This window comes from Odocoileus virginianus, chromosome Y (genome assembly GCF_023699985.2).
Source record: "Odocoileus virginianus isolate 20LAN1187 ecotype Illinois chromosome Y, Ovbor_1.2, whole genome shotgun sequence".
In the NCBI taxonomy this organism is placed as follows: domain Eukaryota; kingdom Metazoa; phylum Chordata; class Mammalia; order Artiodactyla; family Cervidae; genus Odocoileus; species Odocoileus virginianus.
Window position 1 is genome coordinate 910627 of NC_069709.1, and position 8563 is coordinate 919189.

Genomic DNA, 8563 nt, shown 5'->3' on the forward strand with positions numbered 1-8563 from the left:
TGGGGTATTAAAGTCTCCCACTATTATTGTGTTAGTATTAATTTCCTCTTTCATACTTGTTAGCTTCTGCCTTACTTATTGTGGTGCTCCAATGTTGGGTGCATATATATTTATAATTGTTATATCTTCTTCTTGGATTGATCCTTTGATCATTATGTAGTGTCCTTCTTTGTCTCTTTTCACAGCATTTATTTTGAAGTTTATTTTATCTGATATAAATATTGCAACTCCTGCTTTCTTTTGGTCTCCATTTATGTGAAGTATTTTTTTCCAGCCCTTCACTTTCAGTCTGTATGTGTCCCTTGCTTTGAGGTGGGTCTCTTGTAGACAACATATATAGGGGTCTTGCTTTTATATCCATTCAGCCAGCCTTTGTCTTTTCGTTGGGACATTCAACCCATTTACATTTAAGGTAATTATTGATAAGAACGGTTCCATTGCCATTTGGTTTGTTGTTTTGGGTTCACATTCATACAACCTTTCTGTGTCTCCTGTCTAGAGAAGATCCCTCAGCATTTGTTGAAGAGCTCGTTTGGTAATATTGAATTCTCTCAGCTTTTGCTTGTCTGTAAAGCTTTTAAATTCCCCTTCATATCTGAATGAGATCCTTGCTGAGTACAGTAATCTGGGTTGTAGTTTATTCTCTTTCATTACTTTAACTATGTCCTGCCATTCCTTTCTGGCCTGAAGAGTTTCTACTGAAAGATGAGCTGTTATCCATATGGGAATCCCCTTGTGTGTTATTTGTTGTTTCTCCCTTGCTGCTTTTAATATTTGTTTTTTTGTGTTTGATCTTTGTTAATTTGACTAGTATGTGTCTTGGGGTGTCTCTCCTTCTGTTTATCCTGTTTGGGACTCTCTGGGTTTCTTGGACGTGGGTGGCTATTTCCTCCCACATATTGGGGAAGTTTTCAGCTATTATCTCCTCGAGTATTGTGTCATGGCTTTTCTTTTTGTCTTCTTCTTCTGGGACTCCTATGATTAGAATGTTGGGGCGTTTCACATTATCCCAGAGGTCCCTGAGGTTGTCCTCATTTCTTTTAATTCTTTTTTTCTTTTTTCCTCTCTGCCTCATTTATTTTATCTTCTGCCACAATTTTATCTCTCTGCCACCATTTTATCTTCTACCTCACTTATCCTATCTTATGCCTCCATTATTCTACAGTTGGTTCCCTCCAGAGTGTTTTTTATCTCATTTACTGCAGTATTCATTTTTAATTGACTCTTTTTTATTTCTTCTAGGTGTTTGTTAAAGATTTCTTGCATCTTCTCAGTCCTTGTCTCCAGGTTGTTCATCTGTAACTCCATTTTGTTTTCAAGATTTTGGATCATTTTTATTATCATTACTCTAAATTATTTTTCAGGCAGGTTCCCTATCTCCTCCTCTTTTGTTTGGCTTGGTGGGCATTTTTCATGTTCCTTTACCTGTTGGATATTTCTCTGCCTTTTCATCTTATTTAGGTTGCTGGGTTTGGGGTGGCCTTTTGTATTCTGGTAGTCTGTGGTTCCTTTTTATTGTGGAAGTTTCTTCCAGTGGGTGGGGCTGTATGTTTGGCTTGTCAAGGTTTGCTGGTTAGAGAAGCTTGTGTCGGTGTTCTGGTGGATGGAGCTGGATTTGTTCTCTCTGGAGTGCAATGGAGTGTCCATTAGTGAGTTTTGAGATGGGTCTATGGGTTTGGAGTGACTTTGGGCAACCTGCATATTGATGCTCAAGGCTATGTTCCTGTGTTGCTGGAGAATTTGCATGGTATGTCTTGCTCTGGAACTTACTGGCTCTTGGGTGGTGGTTGGTTTCAGTGTAGGCATGGAGGCTTTTGGATGATTTCTTATTAATTAATGTTCCATGTAGTCAGGAGTTCTCTGGTGTTCTCAGGTTTGGGGCTTAAGCCTCTTGCCTCTGGATTTCAGTCTTATTCTTTCAGTAGCCTCAAGACTTCTCCCTCCATACAGCACTGATAATAAAACTTCTAGGTAAATGGTGAAAGGATTCTCCACAGTGATGGACAGCCAGAGAGGTTCACAGAATTACATGAGGAAGAGGAGAGGGAGGAAGGAGATAGAGGTGAGTAGGAGGAGAAAAAGGGGGATTCAAGAGAGGAGAGATAGATCTAGGTTGGACTTTGTTCCCTAAGTGTTCTCTGTAGCCCAGAACATCCACAGAGATTCACAGAATTGGATTGAGAAGAGAAGGGGGAGGGAGGAAATAGAGGGGATCTGAGGGAGAAAAAGGAGAGGCAAAAGGAGGAGAGAGTGGTCAAACCAGTAATCACACTTAAAAAAACACAAAAACACAAAAAATTTAAGAAATATATGAAGAAATAGGGTCTTTTCTCTCTCTCTCTCTTTTTTTTTTTTGGCCAGGTTATAGTGGGTTACAAAAATGAAAATTAAGGAGTAATAGAGGACTTTAAAAAATAGACTAAAAAATTAATTAAAATAATAATAATAGTAAAAATATATCCAGGAATTTCTCTGGAACTGTTGCGGGCAGTGTGGGTTTGGTTCAATTTCAGATAGTCCCTTGTTTGAGCTTACACTTCTTGATATCTATAGGCCCCTTCCAGTGTAGTCAGTGTTAACCACAGGGGTTTTAACCTGATGCACCTGTCACTTCTGAAGCAGTTCCCTTTGTTTATTTGGCTTCTGTTTCCAGGTCTCTTCAGTGTCTAATTTCTGCCCTGACACAAGCTGGCAGAGGTGGTCTCTTGTTTAGGTTTGCTGTTCAGTCGTGCTGTGGGGAGGGAGGGGCACTGCAGACAAATGTCACTGGCATGTGTGGGGAGCATTCACAGTGTTCTGGCCACACTGGTTTTGCCCCCACTCACAGTGTGTGCTTTCCCCATCTACACTGCTCAGGCTCCAGGCTGCTCTCCAGGGATCGGGCCCTGGATTGCATGCACTTCTCAGGCTTAAGCCACTCAGATTCAGGTGTTCCGGTACTCCACAAAGACTCAGACTCGGTTGGGCCTGCGTTTTGTGACTTCCCTGCCTGAGCAGCTCAGGCAGCCAGGAGCACTCTCCTCAGGTGCAGCGCACATTCTCCCCTCCGTGGTTCCAGACTCAGTTTCTGGGCGCCCCGGTCTGGTGCACCTTGTGTCTGTTCTGGGGAGCTGGACTCTAGCTGCGACCCTCCTGGTGGATGTCGACCATCCAGAATCTCAGGAAGTCTTTGGTTAGAAGCTGGGAGCTTGTTAGCCATTTGGTAGGGGGTGCCATCTCTGGGGCCGACTTTGCCCCTTTCCCCTCCCTCTGTCTCCTGCCTCTGGCAGGGGATGGGCTAGTCCACAGCTGGCTCGCTCTTCTCTGGTATTCTGCTCAGTCCTTCTTTCTGGGAGCGGGTGGGTAGTGCCTAGGTTTAGGGCTTTCCCAATTTAATTCTCTCTCTCTTGTGATTCCACAGTTTAAGTTGCTATTTCACGTTAGCTTCCTCCAATTGCCCTCAGGGTATTTGGGACCGGTCCTTACCCTAAGCAATGCTGCCCACTACTCTCCATTCCACCCCCACTTGCTGGTGGCGGATGCGAGCATCTGGGGTACTTTTCTGCTGGGAGTTGTTTTTAGGCATGTAATCGGTGGGTTATATTTATTTTTCTTCCCAGTTAGGTTGCCCTCCAAGATTCGAAAACTTCCCCAAGACCTGCCAGTGAGAGAGTTTCCTGATGTTTGGAAACTTCCTCTATTACGAATCCCTTTCCGTGATGGATCTCTGTCCCTAACTCTATTGTCTCTCTTTTTATCTTTTATATTTTGTCCTACCTCATTTCGAAGACCATGGGCTGCTTTTCTGGGTGTCTGATGTCCTCTGCTAGTGATCAGAAGTTGTTTTGTGGAGTTTGCTCAGGGTTTAAATGATTTTTTGATGAATTTGTGGGGGAGAAAGTGATCTCCCCGTCCTATTCCTCTGCCATCTTAGTTCCCTCCCTCCTCCTTTCCCTTTTCAAATTGCAAGACAAGTGGCTGAGTTTCAAAGGTTGAAAGCATTTCAATAATAACCAAGTTACTCCATTCAAATATTGTTAAAAACTATGGTACTCTCCCAATCAGCCAAACAAAAGTTGAGTGGAACTGTAGATGTCTATTTTGTCTGGCAACAACAAAACAAACAGTCTCTATTATGGTAGTACCAGAGAAGGCTAATTAGATGCCTGGAGTTTCAACCAGGCCTTCCTGTAATAGGATACTACCTTCCTATAAGAGGCTGCACACTCACAAATAATGAAGAACACTCTTAGGTATCAAATGAAACTATGGATGAAATCTGGAATTCTGTTCCCACATAGTGGTAGTTGCCTTTCCCCTTCCCAAGTAGTTATAACATGGCCCACATTCTTCTCACAAAATACCTTAAATGTCCAAGCCCCACCTCACTGTAAGGTGCTGACTATACAGGACTTCTGGCTTCAACTCTGTGTGGCAATCATCATATAAGAATTTCATGTATATTTGAGATGCATTGATAATGCAAATCTATAAAGCCAAAAGTCTTGAGATCTGATTCAAAGAGGAAAACTATTTACTTCCTGCCTTCAGTTTTATTGGGCTTTCACAAGTATTCACTCACTTCCACAATCTGCAACCTTCACCTGAAGATAAAAACTATGACATTAAGAGAAGAGGAATGGTCTAGTCACAGAGAAGGCAAGTGGCAAAGTCAAAATGGGTCCAGTCTCCTACCTACATACATGCTCAGAATGTAACCCCTTGTAAGCATTGTTAAGGGTGACTAGGATACACAAGCCAAAGATGCTTCTCCCAGGATTACACAGTTTGCTTCTCCCAGGATTACACAGTTTGATAGAGAAACTGTAAGTTTGTTTACCTCTCATCCCATACTTAAGATCACATACCATGCCTGTTAACACATCAGAAGATGGGAAACTCTAGCAGATGTTTAGAGACAATGCCTGCTTCTGCCTAAGACCAAGGTTGTAGATCCAAGTGGCATGTGAGGGAAGGTTTCCATCTCAGGATAACACATGACTCCTCAGGAGTTTTCCTTCTCTGGAAAGCTCTCAAAAGACCGTTTGAGGAGTGGGAGAAAAGAAGGAAACTGACAAGAGCTGTGTTCTTTCTAATAGTCCTCAATCTCCCTTATCATCTTGGGTACAAGGACAGAGTTACCAGGTTATCTGAACCATCTCCCAAGCACTGCCAATAATAATTTTTTGATGTGTTCAGTCACTCAGTCTTGTCTGACTCGTTGTGACTCCATGTACAGCAAGAACCCTGGGCTCGCCTACCCTTCAAATCTACCAGAGTTTTCTCAAACATGATCTTTCAGTCAGTGATGCTTTGCAGCCATCTCACCCTCTCTCATTCCCTTTTCCTCCTGCCCTCAATCTTTCTCAGCATCAGTTTTTTCCTCAGTGACTTTGCTCTTGGCCTCAGGTGGCCAATATATTGGCTCTTCATGTACAGCATCAGTCCTTCCATGAATAGTCAGAGTTGATTTCCTTCATGCTTTACTAATTTGAACTCCATGCTCACCATGGAACTCTCATACATCTTCTTCAGCCACAATGTTGCAAATCATTGGTATTTTGGCATTCAGTTCTTGTGGCCTTGTTCACTCCTCCATATGTTACTCCTGAAAATCAACTTTGACTATTTGGATCTTTTTCAGTAATCTCAGCTTTTTAATATGGTGTTTAGATTGGTCATAGCTTTTCATCCAATGGGCAAGTGCCTTTTAGTTTTATGGCTACAGTCTCTTCCCACAGTGATATCAGAAGTCAAGAAAGTGAAACCTGTCACAGATTCAATTGTTTCCCATTGGTATACCTCAGAATGATGGGACCAAATTCCGTGACCTTATTGTTATTTTTTTTTAAATTGGGTTTTAATCCAGCTTTACCATTCTCTCCTTTAACCATCATTAGAAGGCTCTTTACCTCCTAGTGTTTTTCAGCCATTTGTGTCTTGTCATCTTATAACTAAGGTTATTCATACTTCTCACAGTAATTTTGATTCCAGCTTCAGATTTTTTCAGCAAGTTACTTTTCATGATGTACTCTCCACAGAAGTCAAATAATCTGGGTGACAATATATAGCCCTGATGTGTTTTCTTTCTTATTTTGTAAAAGTTAATTTTTCCTTGCCCAGTTGTATCTTGGCTTGCATGCACGTTTCCCAGGAAACAGGTACGGTGGTCTGGTATGCTTATCTCTTTAAGAATTTTCCACAATTTGTTGTGACCCACACAACCTAAGGGCTTCCCTGGTGGCTCAGATAGTAAAGCATCTGCTTGCAATGGATCCAAGTTTGATCCCCAGGTCTGGATGATCCCCTGGAGAAGGAAGTTGTAAGCTACAGTCCATGGGGTCACAAAGAGTCACATACGACTGAATGATCTTACTTTCACACACAATCTAAGCTGTTAACAGAGACAACAAAATAGATGTAGATGACTTTATGAAATACCCTTGCTTCTTCTATGATCCAAACTACAATTAAGGTTTACATATTAAGATTAAATTACTTGGGGCGCGGCGCAGCGGCGAGAAGAGGTCGGGCGGAGGGCGCGCGGAGGGGCGCGGGCGCCGCGGGGGCCTGCCGGCCGCACCCGCGAACCCGCGAACCCGCGGCGGGCGGAGGACGCGCCGCTCTCGGCCGCCGCCCTCCAGCCTGGCGCGCGGGCCCGGCGCGGGCGGGAAGCGGGTGCTTCTGCCGGCGCCTTCACCCCCTCTGCCCCGGGACCACTCCCAGGAAAACTCCGCGGCGGGGAGGCGCCCGCGACCCCGCCCCGGCCTGTGCGCGCGGTCTCCCTGAGCCCGGCCCGGGCGAGAGCCGAGCGGTGCGTGGGCAGCAGACGGCGCCCGGGTCTCTGCTCCAAAGCCAGTGTGGGCACGTGTCTTGTTCTCTGCCTCCTTGCTCTTCCTGGGACCCTGGAGATGTCTGGGCCTGAGGTGCCTGTCTTAGAAGGGCTCCTGCTCCTTACGCCCCCAGAACCCAGTGTTCCTGGGCCAAGAGGTCCCCTGGTGGCATCCTGCCCATTCTCCTCCACTTCCTACGCTCCTGGAGAACCAACATTTTTTCCTTCTGCTTCAGCTAAGTGCCTCAGGGGCCACATGGAGCCAGTGACCTCAGAGGAGCTGCACCCTAAGAACTAGGGAAATGATGTTAGACAAAAAGCAAATTTGAGCGATTTTCTTATTCAAAATGGGTCATAAAGCAGTGGAGACAACTCACAGTATTATCAGTGCATTTGGCCCAGAAACTGCAAATGGACCTACAGTGCAGTGGTGGTTCAGAAAGGTTTACAAAGGAGATGGGGGACTTGAAGATGAGGAGCACAGTGGCCGGCCATTGGAAGTTGGCAAGGACCAACTGAGAGGGTCATCAAAGCTGATCCTCTTAAAAATGCATGAGAAGATGCGGAAGAATTCTGTGGTCATTCGACATCTGAATCAAATTGGAAAGGTGAAGAAACTCAATAAGTGAATGCCTCATGAGCTGACCTCGAATAAAAAAAAAAAAAAAAGTCATTTTGAAGTATTTTCTCTTATTCTACACAATAACAACAAACAATTTCTCAATTGGATTGTGACATATGACAAAAAGTGGATTTTATGTGACAACCAGCAGCAACAAACTCAGTGGTTGGAACAAGAAACTCCAAAGCACTTCCCAAAAGCCAAACTTGCCCCCCCAAAGGTCATGGTCATTGTTTGGTGGTCAGCTGCCGGTCCAGTGCAGCTTTCTGAATCCCAGTGAACCATTCCATCTGAGAACTATGCTCAGCTAATCCATGAGATTCTCCATAAACTGCAACGCCTACAGCTGGCGCTGGTCAACAGAAAGGGCCCAATTCTTCTCCACAACAACTCCCAACCCCACGTCACACAGTCAGTGCTTCAAAAGTTGAAAGAATTGGGCTACGAAGTTTTGCCTCATCCGCCATTTTCACCTGACCTTTCCCCAACCCACTTCTTCAAGCACCTTGACAACTTTTTGCAGGGAAAACACTTCCACAACCAGCAGGAGGCAGAAAAAGCTTTCCAAGAGTTGGTTGAATCGCAAAGCATGAATTTTCATGCCATAGGAATTAGCAAACATTTCTTGTTGTCAAAACTGTGTTGATTGTAATGGTTCCTACTTTGATTAATAAAGATGTATGTGTTTGACCCTGTAAAAAGAAAAAGATTAAATGACTAAATATACCTGCTTTTTTTTTTTTTGTCTCTCTCTCTCTTTCAAGCTATCATCTACCAACTGTTACATTCCTGGGCACTTGCCATCTTCTTATACAAGAATTAAATTATGCCCATGACAGTCTCTGACCTTTGACACCCACTTAAAATAGTTAAGTTTCCAGAGAAGAAATAAGGAATCTGTGCTCTGGGAAAATGTCAGGACAGTTTGACAAATAGCTAGATATTTTCAGGAACTGATTTTTGAGCTCAATTCATGTATCATCTCTTATCTTGAAAAGAATTATGTTTTCTCAAGGTGATGACAATTCCTTATTAGCAGAAATTTCAGGAAAAATAAATGTGCTTATTTGCATGTTTGAAGTCAGTGAGGTACCAGTTATTTGTGTATGTATGTAACCTCCAATAAAACA

The 8563-nt window shown here is 43.6% G+C and overlaps 1 pseudogene; it reads left to right on the top strand.

Annotated features, from left to right (window-relative positions):
- The first annotated feature begins 1975 nt into the window (after positions 1–1975).
- Positions 1976–8104, top strand: LOC139029658 (histone-lysine N-methyltransferase SETMAR-like; annotated as a pseudogene).
- Positions 8105–8563: the final 459 nt, after the last annotated feature.